Source organism: Lathamus discolor, chromosome 1 (assembly GCF_037157495.1).
Source record: "Lathamus discolor isolate bLatDis1 chromosome 1, bLatDis1.hap1, whole genome shotgun sequence".
In the NCBI taxonomy this organism is placed as follows: Eukaryota; Metazoa; Chordata; class Aves; order Psittaciformes; family Psittacidae; genus Lathamus; species Lathamus discolor.
The window spans coordinates 149,853,543-149,878,381 of NC_088884.1; the positions used below are offsets into that span (position 1 = coordinate 149,853,543).

General features: G+C 42.2%; 1 protein-coding gene across 3 annotated transcripts in view; it reads right to left on the reverse strand.

Annotated features, from left to right (window-relative positions):
* Window positions 1-18,062, reverse strand: part of C1QTNF7 (C1q and TNF related 7) — a 36,037-nt gene extending 17,975 nt beyond the window's left edge. For 2 of the 3 annotated variants that reach the window (XM_065659110.1, XM_065659118.1), the window contains exon 1: window positions 17,693-18,062. The gene's annotated coding sequence lies outside the window, so the exon portion shown is untranslated. Of the gene's footprint in view, window positions 1-14,669; window positions 14,763-17,692 lie in introns of those variants that run through there. The other variant, XM_065659128.1, reaches the window with a different exon arrangement.
* Window positions 18,063-24,839: the final 6,777 nt, after the last annotated feature.

Here is a 24,839-nt window from a genome sequence, read left to right on the forward strand (position 1 = left end):
ATGCTCATGGTCTTCCCTCATTCTTCTGATTTACCACAGGCTAAAGCTTGTAAACCTTTGACTCCTATTTACAAATAGACAGCCTGAATAACATTAGCAAACATAAACAGTACTCTCCTTGAAAATCCTATTTTAAACACATATTTGTAAAGACCAGTTTTAATCTCTGCCATCTGTAACTAGTTAAAATTCCAATTGTTTTTCTTAAAAAGGATTTTAACAATGGGTGGTAAGCATAAGGTATATTAAAAGCAATCTAAATTGTAGGCTTTTATTAAGAGTTTAGAAAAAATCTGTTAGAGACCTGGGTTATCTGCAGCCACCAAATGGTGCTGAAAAAATGATGGTTGTCATAGGTGATATTTTTCCTTTTAAGATGTATGACATGTTTTTCTAACATTTATGCACAAACTTGCATTAGTTTATCTTCAAATAACTTAGTTAAATAAATGCCAGATCCTCAGGGGACACTTTCATTGATCTCTAATCAACCGATTTATTTTTATTTGGCCTACGCTGGAATAAGGAGTTATATGAACTAAGGATATGATCACACTCTTGCTGCAGAAACGTGTGTACCAATTTAAATGCATTGAAAGGCATTCTGCTGGGGCTCCCTTTCTTTGCAGAGTAGCCATTTCTACAGGCTGTTTAACCCATCTGACACTGCACCAAATCATGTGGGGAGCATTCGCATGCTTTGTACCATTGTGTAAGAGAACATAAGAGCCAGATGGGTAAGGGAAGGAATCCCATTCAGTAAATGGCTGATCAGGGCATAGTGCAGTGTAACCCATTCCTACTCTCGTACCCACTGAAATCAGCTGTTCCTGCTAAAACACTGGGCTTTGCAGAGCTGAAAAGAATGGAGCAGACACACATTCCTCCTGATGCCTTTCTGCAGCTGTGTCCACCTTGGGCAGGAGCTCTTGGTGAGTAGGAACTTCCTAAAGCTCCTCATCAGGATTCACCAGACATACTTGTCAAAGTTGAAGGTGCTATTGTGGCTGATGCGTTCTGTGTTCCTTCTGGCCACTTTGCAAGTGGGGCAGATGAAAACAATTTCTACCCATTGCCGTTGTTTGCGGTGAATGGGAGCCAAAGCGCTAAAAGTGTCCAGATGGGTGCTTGCGCTGGTCTAATTAAATCAGTTCTGAAACATGTCTTTAGGCTGTGGACAGATGTTCATTTTGTAGGGAGCTGTGCCAGATGAAGATTACAAGTGACACCGCTGGAGGTTATTGCCCACACAGCTCTTCAGGCACAGTGGTCCCACATCCTCTTCAGCTTCAAGAGGGTGCAGACGAGCATCCAAGGTGGTAATGCCTGGAAAGGTCACTGCCTGCCTGCCCATGCTGGCCACCTTGCCCCAGCACCAGCTCTGCTGAGTGCTCCAAAGCACACCAGCTGGCCTCTTTCAGTCAGAATGAACCAGGTTGGCCTGTACAGTGGGAATAAGAGAGCTCTGTTTGCCCTGGCTTGTTGTGTCTGGCAAGGGGAGGGGAGCCCTAACTGACCGGGAGACAGTGGGAACAAGCTTGTGTTGGCACAGCTGGATCTAGAGGAGGCCATCTGTTTGCAGCCCTTCTGCACTGGGGTGAGAGCAGAAATCTGTCCTGCTGCCGAAGCCTGTGGGTGAGCTGTTTAGAAGAGTGTCAGGCCACCCAACTGCTTTGGGCTGCTCACGTACCAAGGTCTTGGCACTGGCTTGAGCTAGAGCCACTGGGGCTGATGAGGGATGGTCAAAGGCAGTCCAAGCCAAACAAGGGAGCTTTTCTCTTGAAGCTGTTATATTTTTACAAATGTGTTAATGTGCATGTGTTAATGTGTATACAGACAAAGACAATGTTGACCAAATCTGGTAAGCTTCTAGCTTCACTTGGCCAAAACTATCTCAGGAGATGGTATTAAACTTTCTATGTAACACTTTCTATGTAAAGTCAACTGTGACAAATTAGTGTGCTTTTTGTATCTTAAACCATATCTGCATTAGGAACCATCAATCATATTCATTCTCATGACAGTTCTCAAAACGTATTCACTTAAAAGCACCTTAAATGCCTTACAGAAACATCTATGAGTTCATGATCTTAGTTATTGAGCTGACCTATTTTCAGGCAAGCTAAATTTATGTTTTTTTCCCCATTGTTCAACAGTTGCTTATTATTCAAGAAGGCAGGTACTACTACTTTTCTGCTACACTGGAAAGTAGGAAAAATGACACTATTCCTGTGGTGCTCCCTGGCTTTCCTTAGCTCTCCAAACCAGTTTTTAATTAAACATACGTAATGCAGTCTTTCCTTACTGCCCTTGATAGAGCAGTATTTCTTTTGATTGCAGTTTTAAAGAGCATGGTTACATGCATAAATCAGTCCCTATCTGTGTCTTTGAGAAGTTAATCAAAAAGGTGTCAGAAAATAACCCAGGTCCAAGCCCCATCCCTAAGGTCCTGCCCATGGATTGCTTGTCCTCCCCTTAGGGACCAGGTGGTCAGCCTGGTTGTGTCCATCTCCTCAGGAAACAAATGACTCATCTTCTGTGTATATAAGCTGCTATTATTTATTGGTTGTTTCATCGGTGCCCACAGTTTCCTTCACACTCTCCAAGAAACCATGTTCTCTATTCCAAAGAAACATGACATTTATGTAAGTTGAGAATGCCCCTGAGAAAATCCATCTGCTTTACTTTAGAACACTTAAAATACTGAGAATATCCGTTTACTTTAAGTTTTCCGTTCACGTCTTGCTGCAGCTTTCCAGAGTTTTAGTAGCACAGCTCCTAGCCATCCAAGTCAAAGACTGGCTACAGAAACAGCAAAAGAAAAAGAGGCAGAAGCAGCCCTAATCAGGGCAGGGATCATCAGATTGTCAGCTAGATTTGCTGTGGTACCTTTGCTGGGTGGCCCACCGGGTTTGAGCTCGATATTTGATTTTCTATGGCCACTAGATGGCATAAAAAATGCTGTTGTAGGGATCAGGCTGATCTTGAAAAATCACTAAGTATTGGGGTCATGCTGCAACATCTCCTTTAAAGAGATTCTTACATTACTTTTAATCAAAGGCACATTTTAATGTTTCTTTTAGCTGCAAAAGTGTATTGGTAGGAGTCATCCTATTGAATGGAAATTAACCTTAGCAGCAAAATTCAACTTTGAATAGCAAGCACTGCTGCAGTCAGTGCCATTCTCAGGTGGAGGATAACATAGCAGATGAGGGAAGGGAAATTGCTCTGCTAATTGCATTACAGGACCAGCTGCTAAGAAAAATCGTCAGTTTTCATCTTGGTCCTAATAATAATTCTCTTTGTAGCTTTGGGCAAATCACTGGATGTGCTTCACTTCTCTATTTCTGTATGAAGGGCAATAATTTCCTGCCTCATAGTGGTGCTGAGGAGTTAGTTAATACTCAAAAGCACAAATGGAGAGAAGAAAAACACTAATGACTCCCAAAAGCTACTTCTAAGGGAGAGCTCTCCTGGTCTGTCTGTCCTACACCATCCAGCTCTTGCTGTGCCATTGTGACGTTTATAATAAGATGATGGAGTATGGATAAATTTAAAACTGAAAAGAATGTTGCTGAATGCTACTGAAAGAAAGTAAAACCATTGGGAGAAATGGACTAACATTTTTTTTTGTTCCGTTTGCAGTATAATTCATTACTGAAATTTCATGGTGAGAGACAACAACCTGCCTGCTGCTCTCCAAAACCCCTCCTCTTGAAAGAAGCAGTCTGATGGATGGTGGCTTGCGCGGCCTGGACCTAACCACAGTCCAGCTTCCCTCCACCTGAAGGCAACTCTCAGGTCAAATCTGAAGCATTGGTGCGGTCTCTGGTTTGATTGCTTATTCATAATTAAAACTGCTGGTTACTTGGAGAGCTTTGCAGCTGCTGAGAAAGCTGACGTCTCTTGTACATCCTCAGGATCAAGATCTTTGCTAAGTTTGCCACTGAAATCCGCAACCCTATTATAATGGTTTCTGACACTGCCAGACCATAAACTAAGACATTTCTGAACGCTGAGAGGAGCTAAGGGAAAAGGGTAGGGTATCGATTGTAAATTATTAGCGACTGGGAAAATCTCACCACAGCAATTGGTATGATTGCTATAGTCACGAGATCACATATTTCTTTTTACTGTTATTGAGTGTAGTGGATATGAATACCCTAAGGAGAGACAGAGGATTTTACAGGGTATACTGGGAACTACTTTTCATCATTTAGAAAGAAAGGGTTTAAAGGTTCAGACAAGGACAGTACTGAAAAAGGAGACTTTGGCATCATGTCCTTGAGAAAACAATACTGCAACAATGAACAATGATAGTCAAGCATGCTTTATACACTGATTTCACTGCCAATGAAAAGAGACTGACTGTATGTCTTCCCATAATCACAGTGGGTATTTATGGCAAAAATGTAATTTTTTGGTTTATCTGAAACTGAGTTTTATCAGCTGTCCCTTAGCAAACTGAGGAATCAGGCTGTGAATGAGAGAGACACGCAAACTGTCAGACCAAAACACACCCAACAAAACAAATGATTACTGATTGGCCTTGAAGAAAACTGAGAAAAACAATTTTCGTAACAAAAAGAAGACACTGAAGTGCTGTAACGGCAGTGCCAAACTGATTCCCAACCACACACAAGAGTATCGGCTTTGTTTTTCCAGCGATAAATTTAGCTTTTCCGCTTGTCCCCACTGCATATTTAGTAATGATGCTGGAGACATTTCAGTTTCTGTTTAAGATTTTAAACAGCAAATTAAGTGATCTTGGCAGCCTGTGGGAGAGTTAATGTGGTAGATAGAAGATACGTAGAAAATAGTTTATACACATGTTGAGTTCAGGTTCAACTACTGTCTCTGAAGCCATACTGTGGCCAGGTGACAATAAGCCCTGTACAGCCTCAGGAGCATCCAGGAGTCCTTCACGTGGACCAGACAGGGTCTTTTATTGTCTTGTTTCCTTGTTCTGCTATGGCTGTGGTCCCCCTGAGCCTGGGCCTCACTGGCTGCAATTCATTGCCCTCCATAGAGGAGAGGCCCCTATAGTGATGTGCCTGCTGTGTATGAGCAGGGTGAGCAGACCCAGCATGTGCTGTAAAGCCTGCAAACCCAAGCAAGGCCAGGCCTGCTGCGTTCATAGGCCAGGTGAGTGGTGAGAAGGCCAATGGGTCTTCTGTAGGAGCGTGCTGTGATGGAGGAGATGGGATGGTAGGAAGTCAATGAGTGAGAAAAGGCTGGTGCTGCTCCCAGGGCTATCGCATGGTCCCTCCAGGAGCAGACTGTGAGCCAGGCTGATGCAGGTGCGCTGCTGTTTATTTATCCCTAGCGCTGAATATTCTGCTATGGAAAAAAGCCTCTTGGGTTCCAGCTTTGGATGTTAGCATTATGAACATGATCCTTTGGGACCCAGGACTTGCCCTCCCCCGTAGCCAGTGCTTGCCCACATTCACTAAGCAAGTACAGGGCTCAGAGACTGAGCAAGGTAGAGTTATCCATCATTGCAACCTGCAGAAAGTGTTTTATGATCCTGAAGACAAACCCTTTCTGTAGGAAGTATATGCACAACCAGAGAACTAACTTTAAGCCCTCAGCATCATTTTATTCCAAGCTTTCTGATACTGTTTTTCTTTTTCCAGATACCAAAAATTTGGTGTGTTGTTACTCCTCTAAATGGACCAACATAAATCTTGAATCATAATAAAGTGATAGCAAATTAGAGGTTATTTTATTAAAAAAACTATGATTAAGCTGAGATTGAAAGTTCAAGAATTAAATGAAAAGGAAGGAAAACACCATAAAGAAGCACAGGCATCTGACAAATAGCTAACACACTTAAGAGCTTTCCTTATTCTTACTGCTCAGGGAATTCACTTATTTTTCCCCATGTAGAACATGCACAATACCTTATTTAGTAATATTTCAAGAAGCTTTTTTAGCATCTGGCATGGAGTGTAATAGTCGCAATGCTCTGGCAGCATGCCACGCTGTGAAGCTAACACATTGTTAGCATGCCATGAAAATAAAGGGAGAAGGCTCAAGAAATTTTCGGCACAAAGACCTCCGGCTCCTTGGAGGATTCCTGCTCTAATTTAATTGTACTTTCTACTCTGACTGAGTACACAGGCAGTTTTCCTCCCCTCATCACTTCGGTTTTGTTTTTGAGTGAAAGGATTGTCAACTTTCAAGTACGTTGCAAGTGTTGCAGTGCATCATTCTGTGGGAGTAGTGATGTGAATCAAGCCAGGCATGTGCACTGGCTTCACAGGATATTAATACCACCCTGAATAGTATTAACAAGGTCAATGCAGAGATCAAATAATTATTATCAGCACATCTTATAACAGACTAAAATTGTACAGATAACCTTTTCATAAAGGAGATAAAACAAATTCAGGTTCATGATGTAATCAGTGGATTTTATGTGTTCTTTTTCTTTCAAAACTACGTGAAATCTTTCCAAACGTAGTGCATTCTGGAGTTAAAAAGGCAAGACTAAGAAAATCTAAGCTGACAACAAAGAGAAATGAGAAGTCCTGAATACTTTATGGAGTTCAGTAAAGACTTTGAATTGCTGTTCATTTTTATGGCCAAGTTGCTCAGTGACTATTTTGACAACAGGAGACTGAAAAAGAGAGCATGGAAGTAGTGAAGAAAGAAAATGTATTTTTAAATGATCTTCAGTAAATACCATTATTATTGGACTCTTAATAAGCATTCAGATAGGTTTTAACCCACCGCATTTACTATCCCTCTCCAGTGGGTTGTAGTGTAAAACCAGTGGACCAAATTATGTTCTCATTGACACCTGTATAAATCCAGAGTAAATCACTGGACTACATCGTGGTTATTTCCAGCTTTCCAATGAGTAACCACATGGAAATTGGTCCAATGTTCCTTGATTCTCTCTTCCATTCCCTTGTACAGGAACCACTCATAAATTAATCAATGAGATGTCATCTGACTGCATGTTCTCCACTTGTTAATAGCAGGAAAAATAACGCCAGAGTGTGTTTCCCATGTGCCTTCTTAGTAAACCACCTCTCACTACAAGAATTGCAAACTACTGCCAGCCTCAAGGGGCCTGTGTTCTAAGGAAAGTCAAGCTAGAAGGTCTGGGGAGCAGAGGAAGCACAACTGTGAAACCAGGAGCACCTGAGGACAAGGGAAGTGACATGAGACTATCTGAACATGGTCATCTGGGAAGTAAAGACGGTGATAGAAAAAGATGTGAAATGAATGGAAAGTCACACAGGAAGCATCCGAGTGCTGGGAACAGGGTTAAAAGAAGATTTCGGTGGCAGAAACAGGAACTGTTGTTCAAAGATCCAAAGACCCAAGTCCTGTCTTGGCCAATAGAGGATAACTCAGAGTAGCTGGCTGCCTGGGAATGCTGTTGTCCAGCTTACACCTTGCTGCGCTCACAGCATGAACTGGCTGAGGATGGCTAAACTCTCCTTCTACCCCACCAACTAAACATGCAGGAATTTGATGTACAGGCTGTTCATTTATCTTATTTCCCAGCAAACATACGCCTGCTGTGGGACACACTCACTGTTGCCCTGCCATCTAAATAGGCATGCAATAGTGCTAGTAAGAGTTCAGCGGGTAAGACACACAGGAAGAAAAGCATTTTGTCCTCAGTCTTCAAGAAACGATGCTCCAGAAATGTCCAGAGGTGAATCAGGCCCTACAGAGATATCATGACTTAGCAGCTGCAGCCAGACATGGACCTTTGTAACTTCATTACAAGGATCTACTCTACTTTGAGCAGCAGTCTGGCAATGCCAAAGAGAAGGTGCTGTTAAAGCTCAGACCTGGTAGAAGGACTTTGCATTCCTAAATGATGGAATCAAAAAGCAGAGCATAAGCCCCATTGGCAATACACTTTGCATGAGGTTTATTTTTACTGTGTGAATTCAAGAAGTGGAATGTCCCGTACCAATTCCAGAAGGATTAACACTTTCATATCTTTCAGCTGGACCAGTCAGGACACCCGGTGCTGCAGGTACAGGCTGTATCCTCATTTTCCTTATACCTAAGAGACTGAAACAGCCATGCCTTCCCTGCCTTTCTCACCATTCCTTTGGGAGATTCTGGAATTATTGCTCCCATACATCTTACTTCTTCCCCTTCTTCCTTGTCCACTCCTGTTCTAGGAAACCTTCACAAATGCCAGCCGACTTTAGTCTCATTTCTCCATCTGCAGCTTAGCTGGGAAATCTCTAAGGGGCACATAAGAGGTGAATGGTATAGTTGGTAATGTGTTGTGGTGTCTAACACCAGCTGTTGTGCTGTCTTTGTGAGCCTGGCTACCTGATTTAAAAGTAATACCTGGCTGAAGAGGAAGATCCTTCACTACCAGTTCTAGGATGTCTGTGTGTATGAAACAACACATAAAGGAAGATGCTCTGCTATTTCATAAGGGAAAATGCTGTTCTCTTCTCCTCTCCAAACCAGCAACACCACTGCAACAGGTGAGGGCAGCAGGGGATTGCAGGCAGGGCTGGCTGAGGGCAAGTTGCTCAAATCCACTGTGGCTGGGACATGCTGCCGTCCAGCTCACAGCACTGCTGCTAGCAGGCCCATGTGAGCCCAGATGGGTGATTTCTTAGAATCATAGAACAGTTAGGGCTGGACAGGACCTCAAGATCATCTAGTTCCAACCTCCCTGCCATGGGCAGGGACACCTCACGCTAAACCATCTCACCCAAGGCTTCTTCTTCCAAGCCTTGGCAAACCAACACCCTTGTGTTCATAGTTTGGTTTTTCGTTTGGGGAAGAGTTGCCTTGCATTGCCTTAATGAGACAGAGACACTGCTTTAGTTCCTTGGAGCAGAGTTAAGCAGTTAACAGAAACACGAGAAGCTACTCATGCTGACAAAAGGCAGCAGTGCAGGCAGCTGTGGGCTTATGTGCTTCCTGGAAGAATTCAGAGAAAGTGGGCAATGTTAGTGGAAACAACATTTGTTTGCTAGAATCTGCTTTGAGCTGATCTTCTGAAAAACGTGCTGTTTAACTGAGGCTCTGAGGTCCTAACAGCAACCACAGTCACATCTTCTAATGCAGCATTCAGAACTTTTGAAAGGTAGTAAGATAGACCATGTTTTCTTTCATTCTGGGTTTTCCTATGTTCCTTTCTGATGGAAAAACGAAGAGGCCAGTACTGGAAAACTCTTTAAATGATACGACTGTCACAGCTTTCATTTTTTTCCAGTCAATGCTGCTTTGGCAAATGAGCAGATTAAGACAAGTCCCGGTGCCGCATAGACTTCCACATTGCATCTCATCCCCTGTGGGGTTCTTTCCTCCAAAATGTTCCAGTTCTCTTTCTAAAATCACTTTTGCATCTCCAGCCTAGGCAGGGACTTTAAACAATTTCTATTTGAAGAGGCAAGACAGTTAAAATGCAGAAGTGTTTGTTCAGGAACTGAGATGAAGGCTGCAACAGCTTGCATAGAAGAGCTTTCCAGCAGTGAAAGGCTTGAACTCGGGTATGGACTCAGTGGCTTTACTGTAAAATGCTTCCCTTGTCCAGAGAAGCAATAAAACATCACAACTGTGAACTCATCATAACCTCAGTTTAAATTTTACATTTAATGTCTTTTTAAGGAAAAAAAAACCCTGACATAACTATCTTCTCCAACCTCTCACTACCCCAGGCTTCATTTCCCTCTCACTTCTGAGTGAGAATTAACATTTCTGTTGTTCTAATGACAGCCCACTACTTGGTGGCGTGACACCATCTCAGCCATCGCCACAGATCTATACCGAGCACAGCAAATTTATTCATTAGATTTATCCTATGTTTATTAACAGCCCATCTCAGAAAAAGAGTCAGTGACAAAAAACATCTGGAATAAACATAATGGAAAACAAACAATATAATATATTCCATCACTCCAGCATAATTACACTGTTTGGTGCAGATACAAGTGACAATTTACAAGCTGAGCTCTTATTAAAGGGAAAATTGAGCTGTGTGGGGAAGCACAAATCAAAGTAACTAATCAACACAGGCAACACATTCAGGGATACAAGAGCCAAAGTATGGTTTCATTCCTCATTCTTTTAATTTCTATCTTTCATTCCTCCTTGTTTTCAATCTGGGAGACCTGCTGGGATGTTGCAGTACATTATACATTATATCTACTTATCCAACACTGCGGAGAAGCATGTGTCTGGCTGTTGTCTTATTTTTCACCAGCTACAGCCTATGACTTTCAACTTTAAACACTTCTCTTGTCCTGTCATTTAAAGTGGGAGCAAGGTACACTGTTCCAGGCACCAATTTTCTCTGACGGCAACTGTTCTCTTTTAGGGTATAGTAAAAGCTGCGAATTAAGGAGAAAGTTAGAAAAAGTTAGAGTTAGCTAAAAGCAATGCCAATTTGATCTAAACCGAATTCTTGTTGAGTGAACTGGTTCAACAAGAGAAAAAAGAATAAGATCTCTCCCTCCCTTGCAAGCATCTGAACAACACATGGCTGCTGTCCATGATCTCTTTCAGCTTGGAAGCTGGAACTGATTCATTAGATGCATCTGTTGTCTCCAGGGAAGCAAGAGAAAACACTGGCAGCAATGAAGAAAAGGTGGTAGAAGCCATCTGAGGCAGAAATTAGCCAACCATCCTGTCTACATTAGAGCATGAACTTCAAGAAAGGCATTAGGCACCTGCATGAAAGCTGACCTCTCAAAGGCATAGCAAAGAGATACAGTACTGTAGAAGTAACACACTGTCAGTTTGGGGAAATATACACACAATCTGGTAAATACCACCTCAGGGAAAAACTTAAGACCTCATTACAAGCAGGGGCAACAACCTAACGTTACAGTGAAATCAATATGAACAAATAAACCCACAACCCTGACCATGGAAGTGTGGTCAGAGCTTCCATAAATATTAGCAAATATGATTTATATAATCCTACCCTGAAAAATTCCCTGTCAGTGAGGAGGGTTTTTAACTCCTTCTTTGACAGAAAAACCCCTAAAACAGAGAGGGGCTACAATGAGAGGGACAAAGATATCAAAAGAGCCATGTGTCACTGTATCTGCCACAAGGAGGGACATCACCTTCCTTTCTTGCCTTCAAGGAGCCAGGGTCCTTTCACACTTTGAAAATAGCCATGTAGTTTGAACACCTTCTTGTCCTGGCAACAACATTCATGTAATGAAGAGATATTTCATATTTCTCCCTGAATTGTTTCTTTATGGAACAAGGACAAGTGCTCTGTTTCAGGGTGCTTTATCCCCGAAACGTAGCTTGTCCTTAACCATAAGGTAGGCTTATTCTCAGCAAGACTGATAATGAGCAAGTTTTTTGTCATAGTTCTTGTGTATGAAAAATGTCTAAAACTCTGTTTCTGTTCTGAGAAAGAAACAGTAAGTGTGACGTCCTTTTCTCCTTGAAGAGGTGATGTCATATATATGGCCACATATATGTGGGATATTTCTTCATTGAAGAAGCAAGGTGCAAACTTAGAGAAATATGCCTCTGAGAATTTTGACATTTTAGTGATTCGTGAAAACCAAAAAATGTATTGTCAGCTGTGGATCCATCTCTCCAGACCCTTATTGCATCCTCTGTATTAGCATGCAAATCAAGATGACATAGCAATTGCTGATTAATTTCAAGTGTGATATTCGCAACATAGATAACACTGTTGGGATGGTCTTTGGCAACACCTTCATCCAAGCATCTCTACGCACTGTATGCCTGAAGGTATCATTCTCTTCAGCCAGAAAGATGAACACGAGGATGACTCTTTCCCTCAAGCGCTGAGTCCATGCCTGTTCCTAAAGGGCAGCGTATTTAAGCCATCTGCCAAACCCCACATATTGTCGTCATTTATGTCTCTCTTTTTGGCCTTAACTACAGAAGCAGGAAGCTCAAAAAGTTGTTTTTGTGATTCCAGTCTGACCTATAGGAATTTAAATAATGTTCAAAAGTAGGTATAGATAGAAGAATTATGGCTACCCTTTTGTGGGTTATGAAAATCCAGAAGTATCTTGGGTCTGTCAAATAATTAGAATCATAAAATACCATAATTGTCTGTTTATATGGATTCTAACTTTCCTGTTCTGTGACATTGGTGCTCAGCCTGGCTATGAAATCTGAACATTTTCCTTCCTGAACAAGAAACGGCCATGAATACAGAGCATTTTCTTTAAGGAGCATAATATAGCAGCCATAGTATGGTCAACCTGACATGGCCATAAAGTGTCCAGATCTTCAGCTTTGTAACTGTGAATTATTCTGCCCGTTTGGGATAACTCAGACACTTGTGGTGTTGCTCTCTTGAACCTTGAAGAGTTTTGTAATCCTGCAGGATTCTCTAGTCTGGAGTTTTTCTTTTGAGGGAGGAGATTCGGGGGATATGCAAGTGACATTGTGCAGGTCGGTGGGAGGTCGTTCATGTGCTGGGACAGTAATCAAGGTGTGCTGGGACAGTGATCAAGGTGTGCTGGGACAGTGATCAAGGTGTGCTGGCAGTGCCATTGCAGTTGCACCCGTGTGATGCTGAATCTGGTTCCCCATTGCCACAGAATAACCACAACAGCCCCAATGCTCTCTTTTGACTTCCTGCACTGTCACATTTTCCCACATACTCCAGCAGAGGCTTTCAGTGCTGTCAAGAGTCTGAATTACTGATAACTGCTAAAGTCAATTTGTGGTGAACGCTGATTTTTTTGTCAGTGTTATTAAGGAACAAGGTAGCTGAGATACTGATAAATTACCAACAACTCCTCAAGGCAGAAGCTACTTGCTAAAGCATCAGCTGATAAACAAAAAGGAAGATGAAGTTCGGAGAAAGAATTATTTTAATTACCAGCTCGTCTGCTTCACCATTATCTTAGAAATAGCTGGACGCAGATGTTACATGAGTGTAATTGCAGATTTCAGGAAGCGTCTTAAAAGCTGTAGAGGAAACCTTGAAAATATGATAGAAATAATTCCCTCTGGAATATGAACACAAACAGATTTCTTCTCTACAACTACATGTAAGATATCAAGTATATTACTTCACTGAACTTCAGAAATGGGCCATTGCTCAAAGACAGGCTGCATTACCAACAGCTATTGATAGCTAAGGTTGACAATATCTGTTCAGCAGGTTCATTTTCCTACAGGCAGAAAGACGATTTCATTGCAACCCTCCATGCAGCAGCTTGCTCAGAGCAGCTTCCAGACTAGCTTTCCATCTGCAAATGTGTATGCCACTGCATTGCTTCCTTGCCAGCCAAAAGCTTTTCCATTACAGGAACCATGCTAATGGTAACTGGTTTTGGACCTCCATACTGGTTACTTCTGGATATTTTGCTACTTATGGTCCTTTGCAGCCAGTTTTGCTGATTGTCTTGTATAACATTTAGATTGAGAGCTTTCTGTCAGGTTTGGAGGGTTTGTTTCTACTTCTGACCCTATGAGAAGACTAGAGGCACACAGCAGCATGGCAAAGGTTAAAAGCTATATTCTTTCTGTCTTTATGAAGAGCCTGTTTGTTTGTGGTGGCCATGGATGGACACATATTTCCAGAATTCAGGTAAAACTACCTTTAGTTTTTTGTGTCTTAGAATTCTAGTACCATCTCAATCCAACAGCCACTGAGTCTTGCCTCAGTCCTCACATCTGTAAGCCCAAGAGGTGGTATTCAGAGAAATAAACCCATATGTGGTTAGGTGTTGCACATAACAGCCTGGTAATGGATAGTTGGGCTCCACAAAGAGAAAAAGAGATTTCGGGACAGATACAGAAGTCTGGCATGCATCAGCATGTAATTCTTTCCTACCATTGCAAGGATTTATTTAGGAGAGCCTGTCTCTGAGTTATGTTGCTGTCAGGTAGCAGAGTATTGCCTGCAGTTTTCAAAGTATTTGACACTTGCAGCCTTTGAACAATTAGGATTGTCGGAAAGAAAGACAGCCCATCAATCAGAAGTCTTCATAACTCCTTGTCATTTGTATGTAGATTTCTAAACCTCATATTGTCAAATAATAGACTACGAAGTACAACCCTTCAACAATTTCCTTTTTTTTTATTTCCTTTTTTCTTTTTTTTCTTTTCTTTTTTTCTTCCTTTAACACTACAGAATTGGATACAGATATTAAAACTTTTAATGCGGCACTGAAGGAACTGCCCTCTGATCAAACCAATGTTTCTCTTATTCCACTTTTGTCTTGGATAGTGACCTGTCCCAAGAAGATATTTGGGTGAGGAAATCACCAGGAAATAGAATCATAGAATCACAGAATAGTTAGGGTTGGAAAGGACCTCAAAATCATATAGTTCCAACCCCCCTGGCACGGGTAGGGACACCTCACACTAAACCATCTCACCCAAGGCTCTCTCTAACTTGGCCTTGAACACTGCCAGGGATGGAACATTCACAACCTCCCTGGGCAACCCATTCCAGTGCCTCACCACCCTTACAATAAAGAACTTCTTCCTTATATCCAATCTAAACTCCCCCTGTGTAAGTTTTAACCCATTACCCCTTGTCCTATCTCTACAGTCCCCAGCATCTTTATAGGCACCGATAATGAATAAATAAATGGATAAATTAATAGCTAGTCAAGGCAGTAATTAAAGTAGCTGTTACCCTTTGGCAACAGACTACAAAGGTCAGCAGCCTGCATGCTTTGCTTGCATTTGGGCTATTTTGTTTCTACCTGCGGAGATGAGGATTAGTCACTGCAGTCCATGCTGAGCATGCCATTCTCCATCCCAAGCCTTTTCTTCTCCAGTGAGGCTGAACACCAGCCATGATGCTGTGGAGTGAAAAGAGGCTGCCTTGAGGTGCAAAAAGAGGAAAACCTGTATGCTGGGACAGCTTGGCAGTAGGGGTTACTGCATCCTGAAAAAATGAGAAAGATTCCTACATGGAATGAAGAGAAAGAAAAAAGGGAGGGAAAGAGCATATCCTGTATCACCACTGAACTCTTCTAACACCAACCCTTCAACAGCTCTGCTCCTTATCAAAGGTGGAGGCAAAAACTCAAATCATGGTCAAAATGAGGCATTTATCTTCTGTCAGGTCAGACTGGTGCCTTGTGTAAGCACTGAGTCCATGCAATAACATATCTTGTATCACTATAATTAACAAAGCTTTCAACGATCTGTGCCATAATCCATTCTTAAGATAAACTTACTCAGTTTAAACAGTTCACAGGCTGTAACAGAGAGATTTCTTCAAAAACCAAACTCTTGAGTCTGAAAGTCAGGTGGAGAGGGAGTAAATGTATTTTTTAGAGCAGTAAATGAATATCCAATAGCAAAACGTTTGGATGAGAGATGTTTATCTAGCTTATTTTCCTTGAAAGAAAATCAGAGTTATCGTCTTATTTGAGATTTATTCTTTCCATTTGTGTTCCCAAATTTATTCCTGGTCTAAGATCTTATGTTCTTAGATTCTGTGCTCATCGAATTTCATAGCTGTACCCCCTGAAAAATAAAATTTTAGAATAAGGAGGATCAAAAGATTTTTTTTCTCAATTATTTCCATAGACACCACATTATTTCCTCTGGGAATTTCTGCAAGAGGAAGATTTCAGCCTGCTCAGAGTATTCATCAGAGTGAGAATGCAATTCACAAGTGGGGCAGCTCCATTGACTCTTTTCGTTGCTTGTTCTCTTTGACTGAGCTCAGCTCACATGTAGTGCATTTCACAGATGGTTTGTACCTTGAAAACACAAGCTGAGTAATGGGGTGAAAATATCTCACAACAAATAATCCTGAAAAACATACGGTTTCTTAGTTTGCAAGCTAGGAATGACATCAAGCATCCAGACATGGATACTTTTCATTTAATGAATCAGTTCTGCATAGTAAGAGAGTACATTCCTCCCCATAAAATATACACAACAAAGTATTTAAAGATGTTCAGATTCAAAGCCATAACCATCTGCTTATCGCAGACATCTGTTGCTTCAAAGCAAAGGACTATATGAAAGGTTCAGAAAGCTTTATTGCTCAAAGGATGAATTTGCCAAGAGACTAATGGAACACATGAATATACATAACTTCAGAAAATGCAACAAACTGCTGCTTTCTCCCTGGAGTGCAGTAACACCAGCTAGGTATGAGAGTTACCGCAGCTCCTACCCATCTCCATATTGAAAATTAAACTTTCTGCCATCCTCTAAACACTCTTGAAAAGGCAGCATCTTCTTCCTCTATCAGCAGAGGAGTCTGACTTTCGCACCAGTCCCCTGCATCTCTGACTTGCTCCTGTCAATGCACCTTCAAAATGTGCTGCTATCACCTTGCAAGCTTCTTTCTACAGAGCCTTTCCCCATTCTCACTCAAGGAGGTGACACCCCAGCTTCACTGGGAGCAGCATTCTGCGTTCTCCACAGCCCCACATGTCTATTAGTATACTTGGTGTTTGGCACCCAGCTGTGGCAAGGAGACCTTCCCATTGTCTTTCATGAATCATGGGCATCTCCCTTAATGGACAGTGCCTCTTTCCCATGTGGATCTTGCATTGCCATGGGTTGAAAGTCAGCAGGAGGGCTGGGAGGGGTCAGAGTCTGTGTTCCTTTGAGTACCTGATGCAAGAGGTGACCGTGATGATGTGTCTGCAATAAATAAGGTTGGTATTGCCCTGTGGGTATGTGCCAGATTTCCACTGTGAGGGTTGGAGGGCAGAGTTTGTGCCTTTCAGACATGTGGGTCTGGAGGGGGAAGGAGCTGCTGAACGTTATTTAGAACTGGTAAAAAGTGAGAGCCACACGTAAGGTGAAAAGTCAGAGGGATTAGATGCTTTTGGAAAGGCTGCAAAGAATGCAAGGGGGCAGAGACCCTCCAGACAGGAAGATACTGGGAACACTGAATGCATGAAACTTCTGTCTCAGGTTGATGCCACCTGTAGCTGGTCAGTGGAGCTTCCTGGCACAACAGTCAGTTGTCATTCATTTATCACCGTATCTGCAAACAGGCAGCTATCAAAAGGGCAGGGAGGACCTCAGAGACAGGAAGTGAAATTTGGGATTTCAACACCAGTCTGCCGGGCCTATTGCTGCCAATGCATACATGAACTGCATAGCGAAAAAGGAAATATTTCATGACTGTAAATTACATCATGAAGCTCAGAGAAAGTTGATCCATCCCCTGCAATAAACTCCAAATAACCATACAGAAACCTGATTAACTTATATATAAGCATGAACATCAAGATACATTTCTTTTGTCATTTCATGTTCCTCTTAGTCACATAGTCTGTGACCACTTAAACCTCACTTTAAAGCTACAAAATACCACAAGTTCAATGTGGGTGTTGCACACCACTTTTTGGTTCACTGACCATGCTTTTTAAACTGCCCTTATGCTCTTTTCCTTGCACAGATTCTGCATTTTCCTGCCAGCTTCCCATTGCAATCAGAGTAACGAGATACCAAAGAAATCAGAGTTCCCTGTGCCAGTCACAGAGAACAGAAATGGTCAGCGACCAGAAAAGCAAACAGAGCCTTCCCGAGCCACGCACAGATTCTGCTCCTTACACTACTCACAAGTAAAACACTTCTAGAAATGTTAGCTATTTATCGTGCTGACATACACACGTTATTGAGAAGAACAAGATAACAACGTTACTAGTATTAGGAAATTCACCTCAAGTTTTGATTATCTCAGAGCTTTTATGAGGCAAGAGAATATATGAAGTTTGCTTCAGAGAAAAAAACACCCTTTACTTACATGGCTTGCAAGAGCTTCCAGCAGCTGGAGCCTCTGAATTGCAGTGCATGCAGATATTGTGCTTTGCTGAAAGCCCTCCCCTTAGCACTGGAGACAGCACATAACTCACCGGTGCTTTAGACTGGTAAATAATTTCTTTTAGAAGTACTCCACATGGTTTTTTATCAGTGGTGCACACTGCGGAGCAGGAAGCTTGCCTGGTGTTAGAAGGAAAGGAAAAAAGACAGAAAGAGTTCCCTCTCAGCCGAAGAAAAAAAAGGAAAAGAGTCCTTGACCTCGACAACTAGAATAAATTTACGATATCTGCTGGCTCTTTTCTGAATGCATACTTGAGCAGTAACATAAGAGTGAGAGATCGGAGCGCAGAAACTGTGGCACGCTGAGCTCCGTACCAGTAGGGTATGCAAGCAATGCGCCTAGCGCAGGCACAGCAAAATGGAAACACAATGCGTGTTTTCAGCCTTTATTTTCTTCACATACTTTAAAAGTAAAACAGAGATGATGGACTTCTCTGTTGCAGTTCAGAGCTCCCAAGTGGCAGCACTCTCAGCTCTGTCCCCTCTGTTGAGGTTCCTTGTGTTCCAGATGAAGAGTGCTGACTTTCTATTTCAAACCTCGATTTTCTGAGAATCTCTGTATCTCAGCCAGGAAATGTAACCCAGACTAAAGTTTAACATTTCAGACATCATAAATGCAATGAATCGCCTGAAAGCAAAATAAGTGGTTTTCAGATTTATTTTTTCCTTCAAAAGCTCTGTTTACTTCTTTTTTTCTCTCTATTTTTCCTTTGGTCTACTTAAACTTATTAAACGTCATAAAACCAAGCATTGCTTTTGGAACAAGTCCTTAGTAGAACAAATACAGAGACAAATATGAAAAGCAAGATAATGATGTAGCTTAAAATAGGTTTCAGCAAAAAGAAGTTCCCTGCTCCATTGTAGAATTATATTTACAAGAATAAAGACATTACTTTAAACACAGTCATTCAATTCCCAGACAATGAGGACAGAGGTTTTATGCAGAAGATGAAAAAAACCCAACGTATTTTAGGCATAATAAAAGGAGTACCAAAGAGATAAGAAAGAAAGAAAATCAAAAGCCTCATTCACTTCACTGTACTAATTTACAAAAGAGGGAAAAAGGGAAACAAACTGCGAGTCTAAATCCAAACTTTCAAATAGTGTAAATTCAATATTCCTAGCTTTATGAAACAGAAAGATAAAAAAACAGGCCCTCAAAACTTTTAATAAGCATTTCAAGCTTAAGGAAATAGTAGTTTTTAATGAAGAATGATCAAAATAACCTATTTTTGTCTAGTGTGCTATTCCCTTTGTGTTGCAATGGACTTGAAAAGTCCCCTACACAATTTACATGTGTTATCAGGGAGGTTGTGAGTGCTCCATCCCTGGCAGTGTTCAAGGCCAGGTTGGATGAAGCCTTGTGTGGGCTGGTTTAGTGTGAGGTGTCCCTGTCCATGGCAGGGGGGTTGGAACTAGATGATCTTGAGGTCCTTTCCAACCCTAACTATTCTATGTTTCTATCAGGGCTTTTCTTGAACCTCAGACTTGAGTTCAGCTTTTGTTGTTTCTTTTTTCTTTTTTTCAACTTTATTAAGACACTAAAACACGGGTACAGCTTCAAAGTTGTTTATTGGTAATGAAATTGTCTCTCCCAGTTGTAGCTGACGAGTAGCAGTGATATATTGTGTTGAATGAGAGAAGCCTCGGTTTCAATTTGTTTTCCATTTATATCTGCTTCCTTTGTCAAATACTGAAGCTTTAGGTGTTCAATGAACTAATTTTGATTCTTTTCAGCTCTTCCCAGTCTTTTCCCCTTCCCTTCCTCCACCAACATTTTCAAAATACAAGTTACTATCAAACCACACATGTTTATCCTGAATTTCAAAGTATTGGCAATGATTTTTTTTTTTTTAATTAAAATTCATGCATGGAAGGTGTTGCTTTAAAACTTATGCTGGTGCAAGTATTGTTTTCCAGATACCAAAACACCTTTTCTCTACACCGGGCTGAAGTCTCATACCTAAGGCTTATTTATGTGCGGAACTCATTCGTGCTGGCTCCTGCTCAGCTGCACTTCCCTCTTTGCTAAGCCATCGGCAAGCACGTTTCCTCCCTCTCTCCAGTTCAACTTTTCTATTTTTAGAACATAGCAGTGATTTTTTACTTTTACAACTGTTTTAAGATGCTGAGGCCTTGTGACCTGGTTTGCAGGAGCAAGGCTTGGCACACAGGACTGCTCTCTGTTGCCCATTTTTCAGGCAGGAGCCCTATGAGTGGGGCATATCAGGTTGCCATCCAGATTTCTGTCTGTAACTACAGGAGGATAAACTTCAACAACTGCTTGTGCGTCATTACCTGCTTCTTTGTGAAGTGCGTTGAGACAAGCAGAATATCTGACTTCTGAGAACCAAACCTTGTTTTCAGTATGGATATGTGAAATGCACCACTAATTTGAGCACCAGCTGATTGGCCCCCGCGGCTTCTGCTCCAGGGATCTGGCTTTTGCTTGAAGAAGCAACAACACATCAGGCAGTGCATTTGCGGCCCCCATGTGTGGACAGTTTCTTCCCCAGCTCATTTCAGCCACAACACAGCTGTGTAAGCCCTGCAAGCCTTGGGGCTCTGTTTTACGGTGTCCACGTGCAGTCGTGTCTCACAACTGGAGGCAGCTGGTGTCTGAAAATGTCATCTGTTTTACTGAATATTGAATATGCATTCACAGACATTTATGAAGGAGCTATGAAAACAGTTCCCAAGCTAAGGGTCACACTTACAACTGCAGTTGTGAATGTGAAGGTAGAAGCTTGGCCAGAACCCCAGGAGCTGTAACACAAATAGAAATGTATGAGACTTGTCGGGTGAAGTCTATGTCATGATCTACCACATAAAAAATTTATCATCTTTTTTCTTCTTTTTGTTTCTAATTCCCCTGATAGAAGTGTAGATCCTTATATGTAAATTCAAGTCTCATGTTTCTCATTTACCTTTCAAACACCATGCAGAAGATCAGCTTGCTGTGCTGCCCGCAGGCTGGAAGTGCTGCTCTGCTCATATGACACTCTGGGTACCTCTGAGACCCTGAGAAAGCAGGTCCCTCTCTCTGATGAGACAGTCCATTGAAACCACCTTTATCAGACTTTGTTGTGAAATTGTCTGATGTTATGAACAGCTTTAACAAATTTGGGCATCACAGGGTATACATCCCAGTAGCTGTTATTTCCAAGGTCAGCTCATGAGGCTTTTACAAAGCCCACACTTAGTTTATGATTGATGCAATATACAGAGCGAATGGGACCCACAAGGCTCAGTTTTGCTATTGCATGTCAAGGCTGGCCCAGAAGGACTAAAACACTGATTCAGTGACAATGACAGATGACATGGCAGTTAAATGTGAACTAGAGACTGTATTTCTCAGTATAGTAAACTTTCATTAGCTTTAGATGGTTCATCAGGAGGTAAACTGTGCCATTGCCTGACTCCATGGAGTCACAGTGCTACCGAAAGACACTTAGACTGTTTCTGGCATCAATCTGGGGCCATAAGTCCTTAAGTACTTTTGGTGGAGGAGTTGAACTGCTCTGAGTCTGTTCATTCCTTCATGACTTCTCTGGTCCATCCCCAATGAAGGCAGGCTGTCTCCTGCAGCACTACTTTGACGATGTGCACTATGGTCTCCAGTGCTCCAAGAGGGTGTATTTACAGAGATGCAGCATTAGAATAGAATTGCAGGAGTAATTCGGGTTGGAAGGGACCTTTGGAGTTCATCTCATCCAGCATCTGCTCAAAGCAGGTCCAATCAGCTGGCAGCAGTCCCTGCAGTCCGTGCCATGATGACCCTGTTATTCAGGGTTTTCCATTCCATAGAGCACACCTGACCTTCATTACCTCCAAGAACAAGGAGCTGACTTAATGATTGTGATCCAGAGGGAATTTGCATCCCTTACCCCAGGTAATTACAAATTTTGGTTATTGTACAAATGATCACCCAGTCATTTGATTATACTTACCTGGCACGGAAGCCAAAAAATAATATCTCATTTTACAGATGTGGACTAGGGCACAAGGATGATGTTATTTGCCAGCGACTACACAGTTTCTGCAGAGTAAGAAACTGAATGGTCATCTCTCAGGGCTGGCATCCTACCTGCTGTCAGCTCTCTGTGCATTCTTGCTATTAGTTAGCTATTAGTTATTGATGTCACCCTGCTATTACAAACCCCCTTTTGAGTCAAGGGGCAAAGTAGCACAGCACTTGTGAGATGCCAGCTGTATGATGGGTTCCAGTGCTAAAGCTGAAAGTAGGGGAAAATGAAGAGGTGTTGACACTGCTGCTGTACATGTGGTAGGCAGCTGTGCTAGGGATCATCAAATGAATGATTGTCCTTAAAACACAGCCCTTCTGCCAATCTGGATTGCAATCCAAATTAATAAAAGGTGGGTTTGGAAACCTTGATCTCCACTGGTGTCAGTGAGAATTTATATTGTAATGATCAAAAACTCTATGAAGGTGAGTATTGCTCTAACTTGTTTAAATTGCAGGCCTGGATAAATATACTTATGACATCTGGAATCAATTTTTGTTTTGAAATTCAATTCATACTGAGCGAGGCTTGGGAAGAATGAAAGACAAGATAGTCTTGTCATGAAAGACAAGAATGAAAACGAATCTATTTAAACAAGTGGCTTGTATGCATGGCCTTCACACTTTGATCTCACATTTGGGTTTTGGTGATAAATACTGGTTTATATTGATCTCACATTTGGCTTTTGGTAATAAATACTGGTTTATACATGTTCCCAACTATATATATATAATCATAGAATCATAGAATAGTTAGGGTTGGAAAGGACCTCAAAATCATCTAGTTCCAAACCCACTGCCATGGGCAGGGACACCTCACACTAAACCATCCCACCCAAGGCTCTCTCCAACATGGCCTTGAACAATGCCAGGGATGGAGCACTCACAACCTCCCTGGGCAACCCATTCCAGTGCCTCACCAACCTAACAGGAAAGAATTTCCTCCTTATATCCAATCTAAACTTCCCCTGTGTAAGTTTTAACCCATTACCCCTTGTCCTGTCACTACAGTCCCTAATGAAGAGTCCCTCCCCGGCATCCCTATAGGCCCCCTTCAGATACTGGAAGGCTGCTATTAGGTCTCCACGCAGCCTTCTCTTCTCCAGGCTGAACAGCCCCAACTTCCTCAGCCTGTCTTCATACAGGAGGTGCTCCAGTCCCCTGATCATCCTCGTGGCCCTCCTCTGGACTTGTTCCAACAGTTCCATGTCCTTTTTATGTTGAGGACACCAGAACTGCACACAATACTCCAGGTGAGGTCTCACAAGAGCAGAGTAGAGGGGCAGGATCACCTCCTTTGACCTGCTGGTCACGCTCTTTTTGATGCAGCCCAGGATACGGTTGGCTTTCTGGGCTGCGAGTGCACACTGAAGCCAGCTCATGTTCATTTTCTCATTGACCAGCACCCCCAAGTCCTTCTCTGCAGGGCCGCTCTGAATCTCTTCTCTGCCCAACCTGTAGCCGTGCCTGGGATTGCTCCGACCCAGTTGTAGGACCTTGCACTTGTCATGGTTGAACTTCATGAGGTTGGCATCAGCCCCCCTCACAAGCGTGTCAAGGTCCCTCTGGATGGCATCCCTTCCCTCCAGCATATCAACCGAACCACTCAGCTTGGTGCCATCGGCAAACTTGCTGAGGGCGCACTCAATCCCACTGTCCATGTCAGCGATGAAGATGTTAAACAAGACCGGTCCCAACACCGATCCCTGAGGGACACCGCTCGTTACCGGTCTCCAGCCGGACATCGAGCCATTGACCACAACTCTTTGAGTGTGGCCATCCAGCCAGTTCTTTATCCACCGAGTGGTCCATCCATCAAATTGATATCTCTCCAATTTAGAGAGAAGGATGTGGTGTGGGACAGTGTCAAACGCTTTGCACAAGTCCAGGTAGATGACATCAGCTGCTTTACCCTTGTCCATCAGTTCTGTAGCCCCATCACAGAAGGCCACCAAAATGGTCAGGCAGGATTTATATTACTTTTGAAAAAAACAGAAAATACAACATGGGTCACAGATCTGTGCTAGACTTGTTCTGTTTCCTTGAGTGATCCACTTAAGCTTCTTTGCAGCCCATGCGTGTATGTCCCATACAGCCAGCCCTCATCCTGGACACTGCTCAGACTTGCCAAGCCAGCCAAATTAGGACTGCAGCATTAGCTCACTTAAGACAAGATTCTAATGGCACTTGTTCACGTAGTCTTAGCTGGTATAGGGACTAGTGAATAGTGGGCAAGAACTTGGGAGCTGCAATTTCCCGTTGATGCTTCAAATTGCACATTAAAAATGAAGAATTCAGACTTTTTAAAGTGCAATTTAGTTTAATTTTAATGTGTCATTAATATGTAAAAAGCAAATCTCCCTTTTAAACCTGTAGTGTGCAATATCTTGTCTGTATAACTTCTCAGTCTTGAAATCTGAATAAGCATATTTTGAACTGATATCAATCAGTACTGTTGCATTGATTGCAAAGGCAGTATAATTAATTTACACCAGATGAAGTTCCAGCTCAAAAATGTGGAGAAACATATATATTCTCTTTCTGGTCATGTGGGTACCACTGGAAGATGACTCAGGCCCTGACAGCTACCATGGCTTTATATTCACATCAAAGCTTATCCTTATGCTTTTTACCATACCCCACGGGGACTGAACATTTGTTTTTTGAATGCTTCAGTGAGCTATATAATTTAGGAACATCATCAACACATGCCTTTAAAACCCATCAAAAGCAAATCTCACGCTCAGATAGAAATGTCCTGAACCTGCACGTGAGGAGCTCTGTGATTTTCCATTTGAGGGTCAGAAAGGAGTTTGTAATAAACTGCCTTCCCTTGCAGAGGTCAGACAACATGAGTGAAGCCTGCATGTGCTTTAAGGCAAGGACATTCTCCTTCTTCCATTTTGGAGTGTATCTCTCTTCAGCCAAGAGCAAACCCAATTTCAACTACTGCTACTTCATCAGAGGTGGAAAGGCAAAACAAACTCCCTGGGAGTCAGAATGCTGTCAGTAGCTTCTGTCACTTTCCCATAAAAAATCTGCTGTG